This window comes from Betta splendens, chromosome 24 (genome assembly GCF_900634795.4).
Source record: "Betta splendens chromosome 24, fBetSpl5.4, whole genome shotgun sequence".
In the NCBI taxonomy this organism is placed as follows: domain Eukaryota; kingdom Metazoa; phylum Chordata; class Actinopteri; order Anabantiformes; family Osphronemidae; genus Betta; species Betta splendens.
Window position 1 is genome coordinate 2,410,401 of NC_040901.2, and position 15,860 is coordinate 2,426,260.

The 15,860-nt window shown below is 51.5% G+C and overlaps 1 protein-coding gene and 1 non-coding gene across 2 annotated transcripts in view; one reads left to right on the forward strand and one right to left on the reverse strand.

The window, feature by feature from the left end:
• The window catches only part of LOC114850161 (B2 bradykinin receptor-like), a 28,662-nt gene that overhangs the window by 11,885 nt on the left and 917 nt on the right, over window positions 1–15,860 (reverse strand). The gene's annotated exons all lie outside the window — the stretch shown is intronic.
• Window positions 11,650–11,721, forward strand: trnac-gca (transfer RNA cysteine (anticodon GCA)). The gene has a single exon. It is a non-coding gene; the product is annotated as a tRNA-Cys (tRNA).

Consider the following 15,860-nt stretch of genomic DNA (forward strand, 5'->3'; position numbering starts at 1 on the left):
CAGGAACTCGGTGCACTGGGGCAGTTTTTATATTTAGATTTGTGCACTTTATAAGATAAAAGGGATGTGCTGTGGTAGTTAAGGAGCTGCCTGTGGAGGGACGAGGGAACCGGGTACCTGGACCTTTGGTTCTGACACTAACATGTGCAGTAGTGTGAGCCGCTGTTACAGGCTGGTGTTTAATTAGAGCGTGGATGAGGGCATGGCTCCACAGCATGCCGCTGGATGGATGGAGGTGCTCTGAATCTCAGTCAGTGGGGTTTTATTCACTAATGTTCTAGTACGTGCACTGTTGTTAGGCCGCAAACGAATCAGTCGCCTCTAAGCTTCCAGTGCTGAAACCTCACTAGCTTCATAAATGCCGTCCCTCTACACCATGATTAGAATCAGCTCTTAAAAAGTTTGAGTCAGTGAAAGCTGAGGCTCCGCTTTGGCCTTGAGACATTTATCTTCTTGACAGTCTAGTTGTTTGTAATAAGTCTTTTTAGGACACCTTTAACCCTCACAAAGCCTTCGAGGGGGTCCCTCGAAGGCTGCGGCTAAGACACACACACACACACACACACACACACACACACACACACACACACACACACACACACACACACACACACACACACACACACTTTCTGTGTCCTCGTGGGGTCGAGCGTGACCCCCACCTCCCTCCTCCTAACCTGCACTTTCGGTGTCCTCGTGGGGTCGAGCGTGACCCCCACCGCCCTCCTCCTAACCTGCACTTTCGGTGTCCTCGTGGGGTCGAGCGTGACCCCCACCTCCCTCCTCCCAACCTGCACTTTCTGTGTCCTCGTGGGGTCGAGCGTCACCCCCACCTCCCTCCTCCCAACCTGCACTTTCTGTGTCCTCGTGGGGTCGAGCGTCACCCCCACCTCCCTCCTCCCAACCTGCACTTTCTGTGTCCTCGTGGGGTCGAGCGTCACCCCCACCTTCCTCCTCCTAACCTGCACTTTTGGTGTCCTTGTGGGGTCGAGCGTCACCCCCACTGCCCTCCTCCTAACCTGCACTTTCTGTGTTCTCATGGGGTCGAGCGTGACCCCAACCACCACCCCCCCACTACACATCCTCACCCACTTGGGGGGTCAGATGTAAAACCCTCCTCCGTTGCCATCATGGGGTCTAAAAATGAGAGCTGCGTGAGGGATAACTAAACTCCCTTCAGAACAGCGAGCTGAGTTTCGTAGGTGCATGTACAATCATCCTTCTAAGACCCACACCTTAGAGGATCTAGCCAACTGGCTGAAGTATGAGTCCTGGTGTCAAGATTTCGATGGCCTTCTGCCTGTTAGGGGGATGAGGGAGAGGCCTGAAGCAAGACCTAGCAGGCGTTCTACCTCAGTCCTTCACAGAGCAGAGAGTGCACCTAAATTCCAGAGTACGTCCCTGACCAAAGCAAAGCAGCAGCCATACTATGCATTCTGTGACCACCTGAGTCAGTGCCCAGGCATCACCAAGCTCAACAAAGACCAGTTGACTGAATGGATAAGGAGTAACAAGAGGTGCTGGCGCTGTGCTCGTTCCCATCAAGCAGCTCAGTGTATCTTGAAGAAACCCTGCAACTTGTGTCAAGGCCGCCACCTCCAAGTCCTCCATGAAGTGAACAACAGGACAGGGGGCAAAGGGGCAACAACTGGCCAGTGGCCCACAGGGAGAAGGTGAGAGTCCTACTGGTGTCCTGTACCTCGATCGACCAATGGACAGTGGCCGTGTCCTGTTAAAGGTTGTCCCAGTCATCCTTCACTTTAACTGCAGGACTCTAGATCCTTATGCTGTACTGGATGATGGATCGGAAAGGACCATGCTGCTGCCCACTGCTGCCCGTGAGCTGTCAATACAAGGCACTAAAGAGACACTTTACGCACCATAAGACAAGATGTGCAAACTCTTCACGGTTCCTGTATTTCTTTCACCATTTCACCTAAAGCAAAGCCAAGGCTAAAGTATCAGGTGAATAAGGCCTTTACAGCAGCACGCATCGACCTGGCAGAACATACTTATCAGGTTGAGTCCCTTAAGAAGAAGTACAAGCACCTCAGAGGCATTCCGCTCCAGTCATTCAGAAAAGTTAAACCTCTGCTACTGATTGGTAGTGTCCATCCACAGCTTATCACTCCAATCGAGCCGGTACGCCTGGGTCCTCCAGGAGGTCCTGTGGCAATGCGCACCAGATTAGGCTGGACATTGCAGGGCCCTTCCAGCCTTTTCCACCCACTTTCCCAGCCACAGCAGTGCCTGTTCACCACCACTCTCTCCCCTCAGGTGAATGAACTATCTAGACATGTGGAAAAGCTCTGGCAGGCAGATGTTATTCCAGTAAAAGACCACAAGATGGTAACTCGCTCCAGAGAAGATAAACGAGCCATTGACCTGCTTGAGTCAAGCACCGTCCGTGTAGAGGTGGAGGGCATTGTCAGGTCGGCGTAGATGACGGACCCACATGCACAGCACAATACGAGGTTTTCTGTTGTTAAAGAGTGTCGTTTATTCCAATATGCAGAGTCAAATCCAGGCAGGGTCATACACAGGAGGTCAAGCAGGTTAAACGGGATCAGGCAGAGGCGTAGTCAGGGGCAGACACAGGTCAGATACGAGAGGTGAGTACAATACCATACGTCAGGCGTTGAATCGTGGTCGGGCAGGCAATGGTCGGCAACAGGCAGTAGAAACAATCAAGACAGACAAGGATCAGGCAGGCTCAGAGTCGGAGGTCAAAACGAGAAACACGATACACATCAAGGCTAAACTAGGAACGCTGGAAAGTGGTGATCTCACGCAACAATCTGGCAACTGGAGTCTGTGAGGGGTGAATGCTATATACCGGTGTTGATTAGTAAACTGCTAACAGGTGTGCTGAGTGATCCGGGGACTGAACAGAGAAACAGGAAGTATACAAAATAAAACAGGAAGTCCTTTCAGTGTGAAGGGCGGGTGACAAGCCCGGACGTGACAGTACCCCCCCCCCCCCCCCCAGGGCGTCTACCACGGCGCCCACAGGGAGCCCCCCCCCCGACCAGGGCGGGCGGAGGGCGGATCAGGAGGAGGGACCGGATCCTGGTGCTGTCCCCGTCGCCGCCTCGGCATCCCGGCGGAGCCCGTCCGGGGCGGGAGCCTCCGGATGCGCCCGATGGAAGGCGAGGATGTCCCGGGCTGGGACCCAGGACCTCTCGTCCGCCCCGTAGCCTTCCCAGTCGACCAGGTATTGGAACCCGCGGCCCCGGCGCCTGCAGTCGAGAAGGTCCCGCACCGAGTAGACCGGGTGGCCGTCCACCACCCGGGGCGGAGGTGGAGGCTGGGACGGAGGGACCAGAGGACAGGAGCGGTGGGGCTTGAGCCGGCTGACGTGGAAGGTAGGATGCACTTTCATGGACCTGGGCAACGAGAGTCTCACAGCCACGGGGTTAATCACTTGAGCGATGCTATACGGACCGATGAACCGTGGAGTCAACTTACGTGGAGATCCCGAGAGCCGCAGGTCCTTCGTGGACAGCCAGACCTGGTCGCCCACTTCATACGTGGGTCCCGGGGACCTCTTGCGGTCTGCTGCCTCCTTGTAGCGGGCCTGGGCCTGGAGCATCGTCCTCCGGGCTCTGAGCCACGTCTGTCGACACCGCCGTAACAAAGCATGGGCCGAGGGGACGTGGACCTCCTTTTCTAAGGACGGAAACATAGGGGGCTGGAAGCCATAAGCACACTGGAAAGGTGTCAAACCCGTGGAGGCGCAAGGCAGGGTGTTGTGGGCAAACTCGACCCATATCAACTTCCGGGACCACGTCCCGGGGCTCTTCGATGCCAACAATCGTAGTCCCACCTCCAACTGTTGGTTGGCCCTCTCCGTCTGGCCGTTGGTCTCCGGGTGGTATCCGGAGGAGAGGCTGACCTCTGCCCCCAGAAGTGAGCAGAACTCTCTCCAGAAACGGGACACGAACTGGGGTCCACGGTCCGACACAATGTCCTGCGGAAATCCATGTAGGCGGAAGACGTGGTCCAACATGGCTTGAGGGGAGTCTGGGCAGAGGAATGAAATGCGCGCACTTAGAGAACCGGTCCACTACGGTCATGACGACCGTGTTACCTGCCGAGGGTGGTAACCCGGTGACGAAATCCAGCGCCACGTGCGACCACGGCCGATGTGGGACTGGCAACGGTCGCAGGAGGCCGGCGGGTCGCTGGTGGGACGGTTTATGCATCGAGCATGTGGGACATCCGGCCACGTACTCCCGGACGTCCGATTTCATGGATGGCCACCAAAACCGTTTGCCCACCCTGAACGTGGTGCGGGGTGCCCCGGGATGGCAGCTGATGGCAGACGCGTGGGCCCAATGGATCACCTCCCCTCTAAGACCTGGGGGAACAAACAGACGGTTGGGAGGACATGCAGGAGGCCTGGGAAGGCCCTGGGTGGCCTCCTGGACCCGCCTCTCTACCGACCACGTAACTGCCCCCACCAGGCACCCTGCCGGCAGGATGTGCTCCGGTTCCACCGGGGCGTCTAGATGATCATGGAGCCGGGAGAGAGCGTCTGGTTTCGTATTCTTCGAGCCTGGGCGGTATGACAGGTGGAAATGGAAGCGGCTGAAGAACAGCGCCCAGCGGGCCTGGCGGGAGTTTAGCCTCTTCGCGGTCTTGATGTATTCAAGATTTTTGTGGTCGGTGTAGACCAAGAAAGGCTGCGCCGCTCCCTCCAGCCAGTGCCTCCACTCCTCCAGCGCTGTTTTAACAGCTAGCAGCTCCCGGTTCCCGATATCATAGTTCCGTTCCGCGGGGGAAAATTTGCGGGACATGAATGCACAGGGATGTAGCCTACCTCCGGCTGGGTCGCGCTGGGAGAGCACCGCTCCTACCCCCGAATCCGAGGCGTCGACCTCCACCACGAACTGGCACTCTGGATCCGGCATGCGAAGCACGGGAGCGGTGGTGAAACTCTGTTTAAGGTGCTGGAAGGCCGCCTCTGCTTCTTCCGACCACTGGAATGGAGCCTTCAGAGAGGTGAGTCTGTGCAGAGGGGCTACGATACTGCTGAACCGCCGGATGAAGCGGCGGTAGAAGTTGGCAAACCCGAGGAAGCGCTGCACGTCCCTCCGACATTGGGGCGTCGGCCAATCTTCTACCGCCTTGGTTTTAGCCGGGTCCATTTGGATCCGGCCCTGTGACACGATGAAACCCAGAAATGACACGGTGCTGACGTGAAACTCACACTTTTCGGCTTTTACGAAGAGCCGATGTTCCAAAAGTTTCTTGAGGACCTGGCGGACGTGACCCTGGTATTCCTCCTCAGTACTAGAAAAAATCAAGATATCGTCAAGATACACAAATGCAAATCTGTTAATCATTCGGCCCAACACTTCGTTAACAAATGAGTGGAAGACGGCGGGGGCGTTGGTGAGGCCGAACGGCATCACCAGGTACTCATAGTGGCCGTTCGGGGTGTTGAATGCCGTCTTCCACTCGTCCCCTTCTCTGATGCGAACCAAGTGGTATGCGTTCCGTAGATCCAATTTTGTGAACTTGGCTCCCGACAGTAACTCAAACGCAGAGTGGAGGAGGGGAAGAGGGTACGAGTCCCGAATGGTAATGTCATTGAGGCCTCGATAGTCTATGCATGGTCGGAGTGTGCCATCCTTTTTTCCCACGAAGAAAAACCCGGCCCCCGCTGGGGAGGAGGATGGCCGGATGATGCCTGTAGCCAATGCTGAGTCCAGATACTCCTTCATCGCCTGTCTTTCGGCTGGAGCCAGCTGGAACAGTCTCCCCTTGGGGGGGTTGGAGCCGGGCCGTAGGTTAATGGCACAGTCGTGGGTCCTGTGGGGTGGCAGGGACATGGCCTTGGACTTACTGAATACCGCGGCGAGGTCATGGTAGCAGGCCGGCACTCCGGTCAGGTCCACTTTTTCCTGACCAGTCCCGGTCGGTGGCTCCTCCGTCTTCACCAAGGGCTGAAAACAAGTGCTCTTACAGTCCATATCCCACTCGCTTACCTCCCCGCTTCTCCAGTCCAGCCTGGGGTTGTGCCGGCGCAACCACGTATGGCCCAACACCACCGGGTGGTAGCATGCCTCCACCACCAAGAAGTGGATGCGTTCCGTGTGGCCGTCTGCGAACTCCATGGTGACGGCCTCTGTGTGGTGGGTCACCTTCCATAGTTTGCGGCCGTCCAGTGCTGTGGTCTCCACCGGCGCCGCGAGCGGGGAGATGGCGACGCCCATCCTCTCCACCAACCTGGCGTCCATCAGGCTGGCATCGGCCCCTGAATCGATGAGGACCGCCTGCTGGAGGGAATGAGAGCTGGACGAGAGCGTGACTGTAGGCAGTGAACGGGCGGAGGCGCTACCAAACATAGTTCGGCTCACCACGATCCTCCGTGCTCGTGGTGAGCCAGGTCTTTTAGCGGGCATTTATTGGTGAAATGTCTGTGCAAACATAACCCCTGGGAGCGGCGGCGTCGTTTCTCTGACTCAGTGAGACGCGCGTCCCAGCTGCATGGGTTCCTCTGGTGGTGGCGGCGTACCTGAGCCCCGCGAGGGGGAACCTCCGTCGGTGAAACACTGACCTCTGGTGGAGACTTCCGCCTTTCCACGGTGCTCTCGTTCGCTGCTTCCCAGTCGTTGGTCGATCTGGATGGCCAGCGATATCAATGCATTCAAGTCGCTCGGCAGATCCCGAGCCGCTAGACAGTCCTTCACGTGCCGTGAGAGGCCGCGGATGAACACATCGCCCAAGGCGGATGCGTCCCACCTGGCCTCCGCCGCCAGGGTCCTGAACTCGATCGCGTATTTGGCCGTGGTCCTCCCTCCTTGTCGAATGTTCGCAAGTCTCTGCGCCGCTTCCCTTCCAGGCGTGATCTCCTGGAAGATCTGCTTCAACGCCGTTGAAAAAGCTTTAAAAGACGACATGCAGGTTGAACCGTTCTGCCATTCTGCCGTTGCCCACGCCTCCGCTTCCCCGGTCAGGTGCGAAACCGCGTACGCCACCTTAGCTCTCTCGGTGGGAAACGCGGGAGCGTGTAGTTCATAGTGGATCTCACATTGTGTGAGAAATGCCCGGCAGTCGCCTGACTCACCGGAAAAACGGGTTGGCGCACCGAGGCGTGCGTCGGGTGCCGGAGGGAGAGTCGGCGGAGTCGCCGCGGGTGCACTTGCCGCTGCGGTCGCTGAAACCTGGATCGGCGCGGTGCCATCGGAGTTTCCTGACGCGAGGCGACCCACCGCCTCCACGAGTCCCGCCACTGCGTTCTCCTGACGGCGGGCGCACTCCGCCAGATTCTGGAGCGCGGAGTTGGTCCTTTCCTCCTGCTCGCTGAGCTGTTGCTCCTGGGCGGCGAGCGCAGCGCGGAGGTTCTCGATGCTGGCTGGGTCCATTTCTGGCCAGATTGTTCTGTCAGGTCGGCGTAGATGACGGACCCACATGCACAGCACAATACGAGGTTTTCTGGTGTTAAAGAGTGTCGTTTATTCCAATATGCAGAGTCAAATCCAGGCAGGGTCATACACAGGAGGTCAAGCAGGTTAAACGGGATCAGGCAGAGGCGTAGTCGGGCAGACACAGGTCAGATACGAGAGGTGAGTACAATACCATACGTCAGGCGTTGAATCGTGGTCGGACAGGCAATGGTCGGCAACAGGCAGTAGAAACAATCAAGACAGACAAGGATCAGGCAGGCTCAGAGTCGGAGGTCAAAACGAGAAACACGATACACATCAAGGCTAAACTAGGAACGCTGGAAAGTGGTGATCTCACGCAACAATCTGGCAACTGGAGTCTGTGAGGGGTGAATGCTATATACCGGTGTTGATTAGTAAACTGCTAACAGGTGTGCTGAGTGATCCGGGGACTGAACAGAGAAACAGGAAGTATACAAAATAAAACAGGAAGTCCTTTCAGTGTGAAGGGCGGGTGACAAGCCCGGACGTGACAGGCATACATCGCTACGCCACGCCCCTACTCCGGTGAAAGGACATGCCGAACCTACAAGCCACCCCTGATGCTGTCATGCCTAACTTGAGGAGTGTGGAGAGAAGGCTTAAGAAAGATCCAGATCGAGCTAAGATCTACAGTGCACAGATCGAGAAGCTGGTTCAAGCTGGCTCCGTGGTCAAGCTGTCTCCTGGAGAGGTGAACCAAGCAGCATAAACCTGGTACATCCCACACCACCTGGTCAGTCATAATGGCAAGCATTGTCTGGTGTTCAACTGTTCCTTTCAGCACAAGGGCCAAACCCTGAATAAACATCTCCTACCTGGCCCAACCTTAGGACCCTCCCTCCTTGGTGTCCTTCTAAGATTCAGAGAGCATGCGGTGGCAATTAGTGGGGATATCAAAGGCATGTTCTACCAGGTCCGCCTGCTTCCTGAGGACCGCTCCCTTCTGCGCTTTGTGTGGCGCGACCTACACACCGACGGACCTGTCACAGTCTACGAATGGCAGGTCCTCCACTTTGGCACAACCTGCAGCCCCTGCTGTGCAACCTTTGCACTGCAGCGCCACACCAGAGACAATGGTGAGAGTCATGAGCAGTTACACCAATCAGCGGAAAGATGTTTCTATGTCGATAACTGCCTTCAGAGTCCAACCCCGGAAGAAGCGCAGAGGCTGGTAGACAAGCTAAGAGCTCATCTGTCTCCAGCCGGGTTCATCCTGCACCAATGGGCAAGTAATGAGCCAAATGCTATTAGCCACCTACCTAAAGACATCAGATCTACGAGTGCTGAGCTTTGGCTTAACCAGGATAAAACAGACACTTCGGAGCCGACCTTAGGCCTCAGTTGGCACTTCTCTACAGACTCTTTAGGTTATAGACACCGCCCAATCAGTTACGGTTCTCCCACCATGAGAAACATTTATAAAGTCCTAGCCAGTCAATACGACCCATTATGTCTGATTTTGCCTTTCACCACACGAGCCAAGATGCTGGTGAGGAGTCTCTGGGACCAACCTAGAGGCTGGGATGACCCCCATTTACCACCAGAACTACTCCAGCAGTGGAAAACCTGGGAAGAGGAGTTGCAGTTCCTCCCTCAGGTGCTTCTACCTCGTCCATACACACCAAAGCAAGTCACAGCACTGATCCGGGAGAGAGGTATTCACATCTTCTGTGATGCATCTGAACAGGCATACGGCGCAGTGGCTTATATGAGAATGGTGACGAGCAAAGGTCATGTGCATCTGGCTTTCCTAATGGCTCACTCTCGTGTTGCACCAAAGCGGGTTCTTTCCATGCCTCGGCTCGAACTGAGCGCTGCCCTTATCGGAGTTCGTCTCTCCAGTCTCTTAGAGAATGAGCTCACCCTGGACATTAAGAGAACTGTATTGTGGTCAGACTCTACAACAGTACTGACCTGGCTGCATTCCGAGTCTTGCCACTTTAAGGTCTTCGTCGGCGCCCGCATAGCTGAGATCCAGGAACTGACCCCCCGTCACACCTGGCGGTATGTCGACTCAGCTCAAAATGCTGCAGATGACATCACAAGGGGCAAGTCACTGCAGGAGTTGACAAGAACCAATAGATGGAGTCAAGGCCCATCGTTCCTCCTACTTGACCCAAACCAGTGGCCTTCCGATCCGATTGGCACCTTGAGTGAGGTTTTGGATCAGACCGAGCTGCGTAAAGAGACTTACTGTGGAGTTTCCACAACAGCAGATTCTGACACTCCAAGCTCCATGGAGTATGACACCTGGCTGCAGTTTTTGGAGGCGACAATCCAACAGTTGCATGGGGCGGCTCCTGGAGGGAGACCCTTATCGGCCAGGGACTATCGTCAGGCTGAGGCCTTGGTGCTAAAGAGGGCGCATCTGGAAAGCTTCCCTGCAGAATACCAGTGCCTGAAGTCAGCTAAACCGGTTCCTCATAGCAGTCATCTCCTAGCTCTGTCACCAGAGTTCGACCAAGTTGGTGAAGTCATCCGAGTAGGTGGTCGTCTTCGTTGCTCTGAAGACCTAACTTACAGCAATCTTTAACCTCTTATGTTGGACCCGACACACCCGGTAACCCGCCTACTCATCAAGGACTTTGACTGTCGTCTGCGGCATCCCGGGCTAGAGAGAGTCTTCGCAGAGATCCGGCGTGCCTACTGGATTCTGAGAGGTCGAGAAGCGGTTCGGCGTTTCCAAAGAACCTGTCCTGAGTGTCTTCGGTGGAAATCCCAACCTACAGTCCCCAAGATGGCAGATCTACCAGTTGCCCGGCTTCGCTTCTTTAAACCTGCCTTTTATTCTACAGGTGTAGACAGCTTTGGGCCACTTGAGGTCAAGATAGGTCGTCGGGTTGAAAAGAGGTGGGGGATAATTTTCAAGTGTCTTACTGTCAGAGCTGTTCACCTTGATGTGCTGACATCTATGGACACCGACTCATTTCTGATGGCACTCCGGATATTCAGTGCTAGGAGAGGAGCACCTGCTGAGCTGTACTCAGATCAGGGTACCAACTTTCGTGGTGGAGAGAGAGAACTGCAAGAAGCATTTGCTGGAATGAGCATGGACCTGCAAAGGCTCCTGGCTCCACAGAAGATTCTCTTCCACTTTAACCCCCCAGCAGCGCCTCACTTCGGGGGCGTTTGGGAGCGAGAAATCCGATCAGTGAAGACAGCGCTCTATACTACGGTTGGAGCACAGCCCTTACCTGAAGAAGTCCTTCGCACTGTCCTAGTGGAGGTGGCGAGCATCCTTAACTCCAAACCGTTAGGCTACGTGCCTTCAGATGTTAGCGATCCAGACCCTGTGACTCCAAACTGCCTTTTGATGGGGCGGCCGGATGAATCACTGCCACAAGTGGTCTATGCCAAGGAAGAGCTCCTGAGTCGCAAGAGGTGGAAGCATACACAGGTGCTTGCCAACCACTTCTGGTCTCGCTTCATCCACCTTTACCTGCCTGGCCTGCAGTCCCGCTAGAAATGGCAGACACATTTGGTAGATGTCAGAGGGCTCTGTGGCAATGATTGTGGACCCGCAGCTGCCTAGGGCATCTTGGCCGATTGGTCGGATATCCAAGGTGCATCCCAGTCCTGATGGACATATCAGGTCAGCAGACATCCAGATAAGAGACAGAATTTAAACCCGCCCAGTGGCTAAGTTAGTAATTTTTCCAGCTGTTCCGGCTGACAATTAAACAGTCGCCTAAAGTTGTTGTTTAAGTTAACGGTGGCTTTTGTTATGAGCAAATGTATTAGATATATTTGGGGGCGACTGTACAAAAGGTTTTGTGAGACGGTGCGGTTGACAGCAGGAATTCCTACGTTCCGTGAAAAGGTCTCGAGTCGCGGGGCAGGCAAGAAAGCAGAAAGGACTTCGCCAGCTAACACCGACTGGTTAATAGACAGTTTTACAGTGTCAATGGTGTGCGTGTGTGCGCATAGTAAGGGCAAGTTGTTATCCTCACACTTCCACTTGTTATACGTCAAGTTTACGTAATTTTGACAGTTCCTACAGTTCTCAGAGATAGTACACAGGTCTCATCTTAGAAAAGTATCAGTGACGTTAAATCTAATAGAAACATTTAGTTCAGTAAAGTCCAGGCTTAACAGGGAAATGTTTACTGATTCATTCTGTCTACAGCAGAGGTTAGTAGTATTACATTACGCCAGACATTCATCGTTTACAACCTATATCTGAATCTATTTGAATCAATCCCGTCAACATGTGGGGGGTATAGTTCAGTGGTAGAGCATTTGACTGCAGATCAACAGGTCCCCAGTTCAACTCTGGGTGCTCCCTTTTGTAAAATTACTTTATCAAGTGTCATAATAATGACGTCCCTCTACAACTTGGAAATCCTTCTGCCTCCTCTGTTCTGCATTATTCATCTTGTAACTATATCACTTATTATTGTGTCTTCCAAGAAAGGTTTTACATCACTTAATATGGCGTGGTGTCCAAGTGGGAAGGCGTTGATCTTGTAAACCAAAGATCACGAGATAAACCCCCATCCATGCCTGTCAGGCATGTAGTCAAGCTTTCTAGAAAGGTCGATATGATTTTTTGTCATTTTCCACAGTTCTCAGAGATAGTACACAGGTCTCATCTTAGAAAAGTATCAGGGACGTTAAATCTAAGAGAAACATTTAGTTCAGTAAAGTCCAGGCTTAACAGAGAAATGTTTACTGATTCATTCTGTCTACAGCAGAGGTTAGTAGTATTACATTACGCCACACATTCATCGTTTACAACCTATATCTGAATCTATTTGATTCATTCCATTAACATGTGGTGGGTATAGCTTAGTGGTAGAGCATTTGTCTGCAGATCAAGAGGTCCCCAGTTCAACTCTGGGTGCTCCCTTTTGTAAAATTACTTTATCAAGTGTCATAATAATGACATCCCTCTACAACTTGGAAATCCTTCTGCCTCCTCTGTTCTGCATTATTCATCTTGTAACTATATCACTTATTATTGTGTCTTCCAAGAAAGGTTTTACATCACTTAATATGGCGTGGTGGCCAAGTGGGAAGGCGTTGGTCTTGCGAACCAAAGATTGTGGGCTCACACCCCATTCATGCCTCTCAGGATTGTATTCAAGCTTTCTAGTGAACAGGATACGTAATTTTTACAGTTCTCAGAGATAGTACACAGGTCTCATCATAGAAAAGTATCAGGGACGTTAAATCTAGTAGAAACATTTAGTTCAGTAAAGTCCAGGCTTAACAGAGAAATGTTTACTGATTCATTCTGTCTACAGCAGAGGTTAGTAGTATTACATTACGCCACACATTCATCGTTTACAACCTATATCTGAATCTATTTGATTCATTCTATTAACATGTGGTGGGTGTAGCTTAGTGGTAGAGCATTTGTCTGCAGATCAAGAGGTCCCCAGTTCAACTCTGGGTGCTCCCTTTTGTAAAATTACTTTATCAAGTTTCATAATAATGACATCCCTCTACAACTTGGAAATCCTTCTGCCTCCTCTGTTCTGCATTATTCATCTTGTAACTATATCACTTATTATTGTGTCTTCCAAGAAAGGTTTTACATCACTTAATATGGCGTGGTGGCCAAGTGGGAAAGCGTTGGTCTTGTGAACCAAAGATCGTGGGCTCAACCCCCATCCATGCCTGTCAGGCATGTAGTCAAGCTATCTAGAAAGGTCGATATGCATTTTTGTCATTTTCCACAGTTCTCAGAGATAGTACACAGGTCTCATCTTAGAAAAGTATCAGGGACGTTAAATCTAATAGAAACATTTAGTTCAGTAAAGTCCAGGCTTAACAGAGAAATGTTTACTGATTCATTCTGTCTACAGCAGAGGTTAGTAGTTTTACATTACGCCACACATTCATCGTTTACGACCTATGTCTGAATCTATCTAAATCTAGCCTATCAACACGTGGGCATAGTTCAGTGGTAGAGCATTTGACTGCAGATCAAGGGGGCTCCTGTTCAAGTCTGGGTCCTCCCTTTTGTAAAATTACTTTATCAAGTGTCATAATAATGACATCCCTCTAGAACTTGGAAATCCTTCTTCCTCCTCTGTTCTGCATTATTCATCTTGTAACTATATCACTTTTTATTGTGTCTTTCAAGAATGGTTTTACATCACTTACTGTGGCGTGGTGGCCAAGTGGAAAGTCATCGGTCTCGTAAACTAAAGATCAACGGCTCAAGCCCCATCCATGCCTCTCAGGATTGTATTCGAGCTTTCTAGTGAACAGGATATGTAATTTTGACAGTTTCTACAGTTCTCAGAGATAGTACACAGGTCTCATCTTAGAAAAGTATCAGGGACGTTAAATGTAAGAGAAACATTTAGTTCAGTAAAGTCCAGGCCTAACAGAGAAATGTTTACTGATTCATTCTGTCTACAGCAGATGTTAGTAGTATTACATTACGCCACACATTCATTGTTTACAACCTATATCTGAATCTATCTGATTCTATACTGTCGACACGTGAGGGGTATAGCTCAGTGGTAGAGCATTTGACTGCAGCTCAAGAGGTCCCCAGTTCAACTCTAGGTGCTCTCTTTCGTAAAATTACTTACTCAAGTGTCATAATAATGACGTCCCTCTACAACTTGGAAATCATTCTGCTTCCTCTATTCTGCATCATTCATCTTGTAACTATGCTAACATAGTTAAACCACGATGACATGCACACACAGGAACCAAACGGTGGATACAATACATGTATAAAGTTTAGGGGGAAAATGGATAAAACAATGATTTGTTGACTGTGTCACATGGTGTCAATGACTGGAGACGTCTCTGTCTCCACAGCCGTTGGCAGGATCGACACAATCTGCATATGAGTTATTGTCGTCTCCAGTGAGCTGCTGTCGTGCGTGTTGCATTTCATGCCGAACCATTACACAGCAATAAACAGCTGAAGGGTTTCGATGACAAGAAGGAGGAGGGGGAGGAAATGGAGACAAGCAATAGTTTCAGTCTGTGGGTCTGATCTAATTTGGATGCAAATACAAAGAGAGACTTTGGGCTCCTCTGCTTCTGTTGTGCTTTATGCAAATGCTACAATTAGGCTGCTTATCTCGACAGGATGTGCAATTCGGAGATAATGGATACCATGAGAGGAGGCTGGGTAGAAAGAGGGGCCAGCTCCACTGTGGGACATGCTGAGACCTCCAGTCAGATAACGTTGGTTTACAGAGGATCATTTAGTGTGTGTCACGCTGCAGGTGATTCAACTGAATAAATACTGAAGCTACTGACAGATCCCACGTCCATCAATCATGTGATCAGATCAGAATGGATGACCTGCTAATGATGGCGCTCAGTGGCTGCTGTTGCTGTAGGTGTGTGAGGAGAAAGTGCCGCTACTACAGTCGTCAGTGAGGATAGGAGTAGTCTGAGCTCAGCGTCGTGACTGAAGCACAAAAAAGATTCATTGGTTCTTCATTTCGATTTTGAAGTGATTCGATTCGAATCATGCCTGGACATTAAAGTCCAAACTGGGCATAGGTTCCCAGCGATAACAGATCAGAAAGTCTGTTAGTGGACCTGGCTGCTCTATGATGACTTTAGAGCTTCTTTAGTCAGCGGCTAACAAGGAGAAGCTTCTAGTTCCCAGAGATGAAGGATTCATCTACATAACGAAGCAAATCTAATTATGATGAATGCAGACATTTGTCTGTAGTCGAGGTCATTGCTGGCAGACTCAGCCTGGCTTTAATGAGGAGAGCTACCTGTGAGGTCTGAACTCTGGCAGAGGTTAGTGGCAGTGATCGAAGTCCAGCATCACATTCCAAAATCACGATGACTAGAAACAAAATTTACCAAAACCACGAAAAAGAAAACCTCGAGCAATGTAACTTACTGTATTTAAGTGTTTACCTTTGTTGGAAACATGCAAGTCTGATTATGGATATGACAGATTGGATCAGATCTAATGGAAGCAGGTGCCTTGATTCAGTGCAGTGACCGTATTGAGCTTCCGTCACTAAACAAACAGAGATGAAGTCAGAGATTTACCAATTCATCAAGCAATCGTGCATCACAAAGACGGCCGTGCATTTGCCAGCCAATTAGAGCAACCCAATGTAGTCCTTACTGTGGTTGAAGGTGATGTCATGACTCCATTAGTCACATGCACCATGTGGATCCCAACGAAATAAATAAACCAACACCACAAACAACACGTGTTTAGTGACGCAGACACCAAGCTCTGACGCTACAGTGTCTGCAGATCCTCACACCTTCCTCTGCTCAGTGTGATTCTGCCTCATCTGTGAATGAAGGTAATCTGATGTAAGTGAAACTGCTTGCTGCTGTAGCTGAAGGTCACACCAGACGAGCCTCACGGTCACTGGGTGGAACCAGCAAACACCAGCACTATCTAAGACAACAAGAATCTGATAAAAGTGTGGAAAGATGCTAGATTAGAGTTTGAAATGCAATGATGAA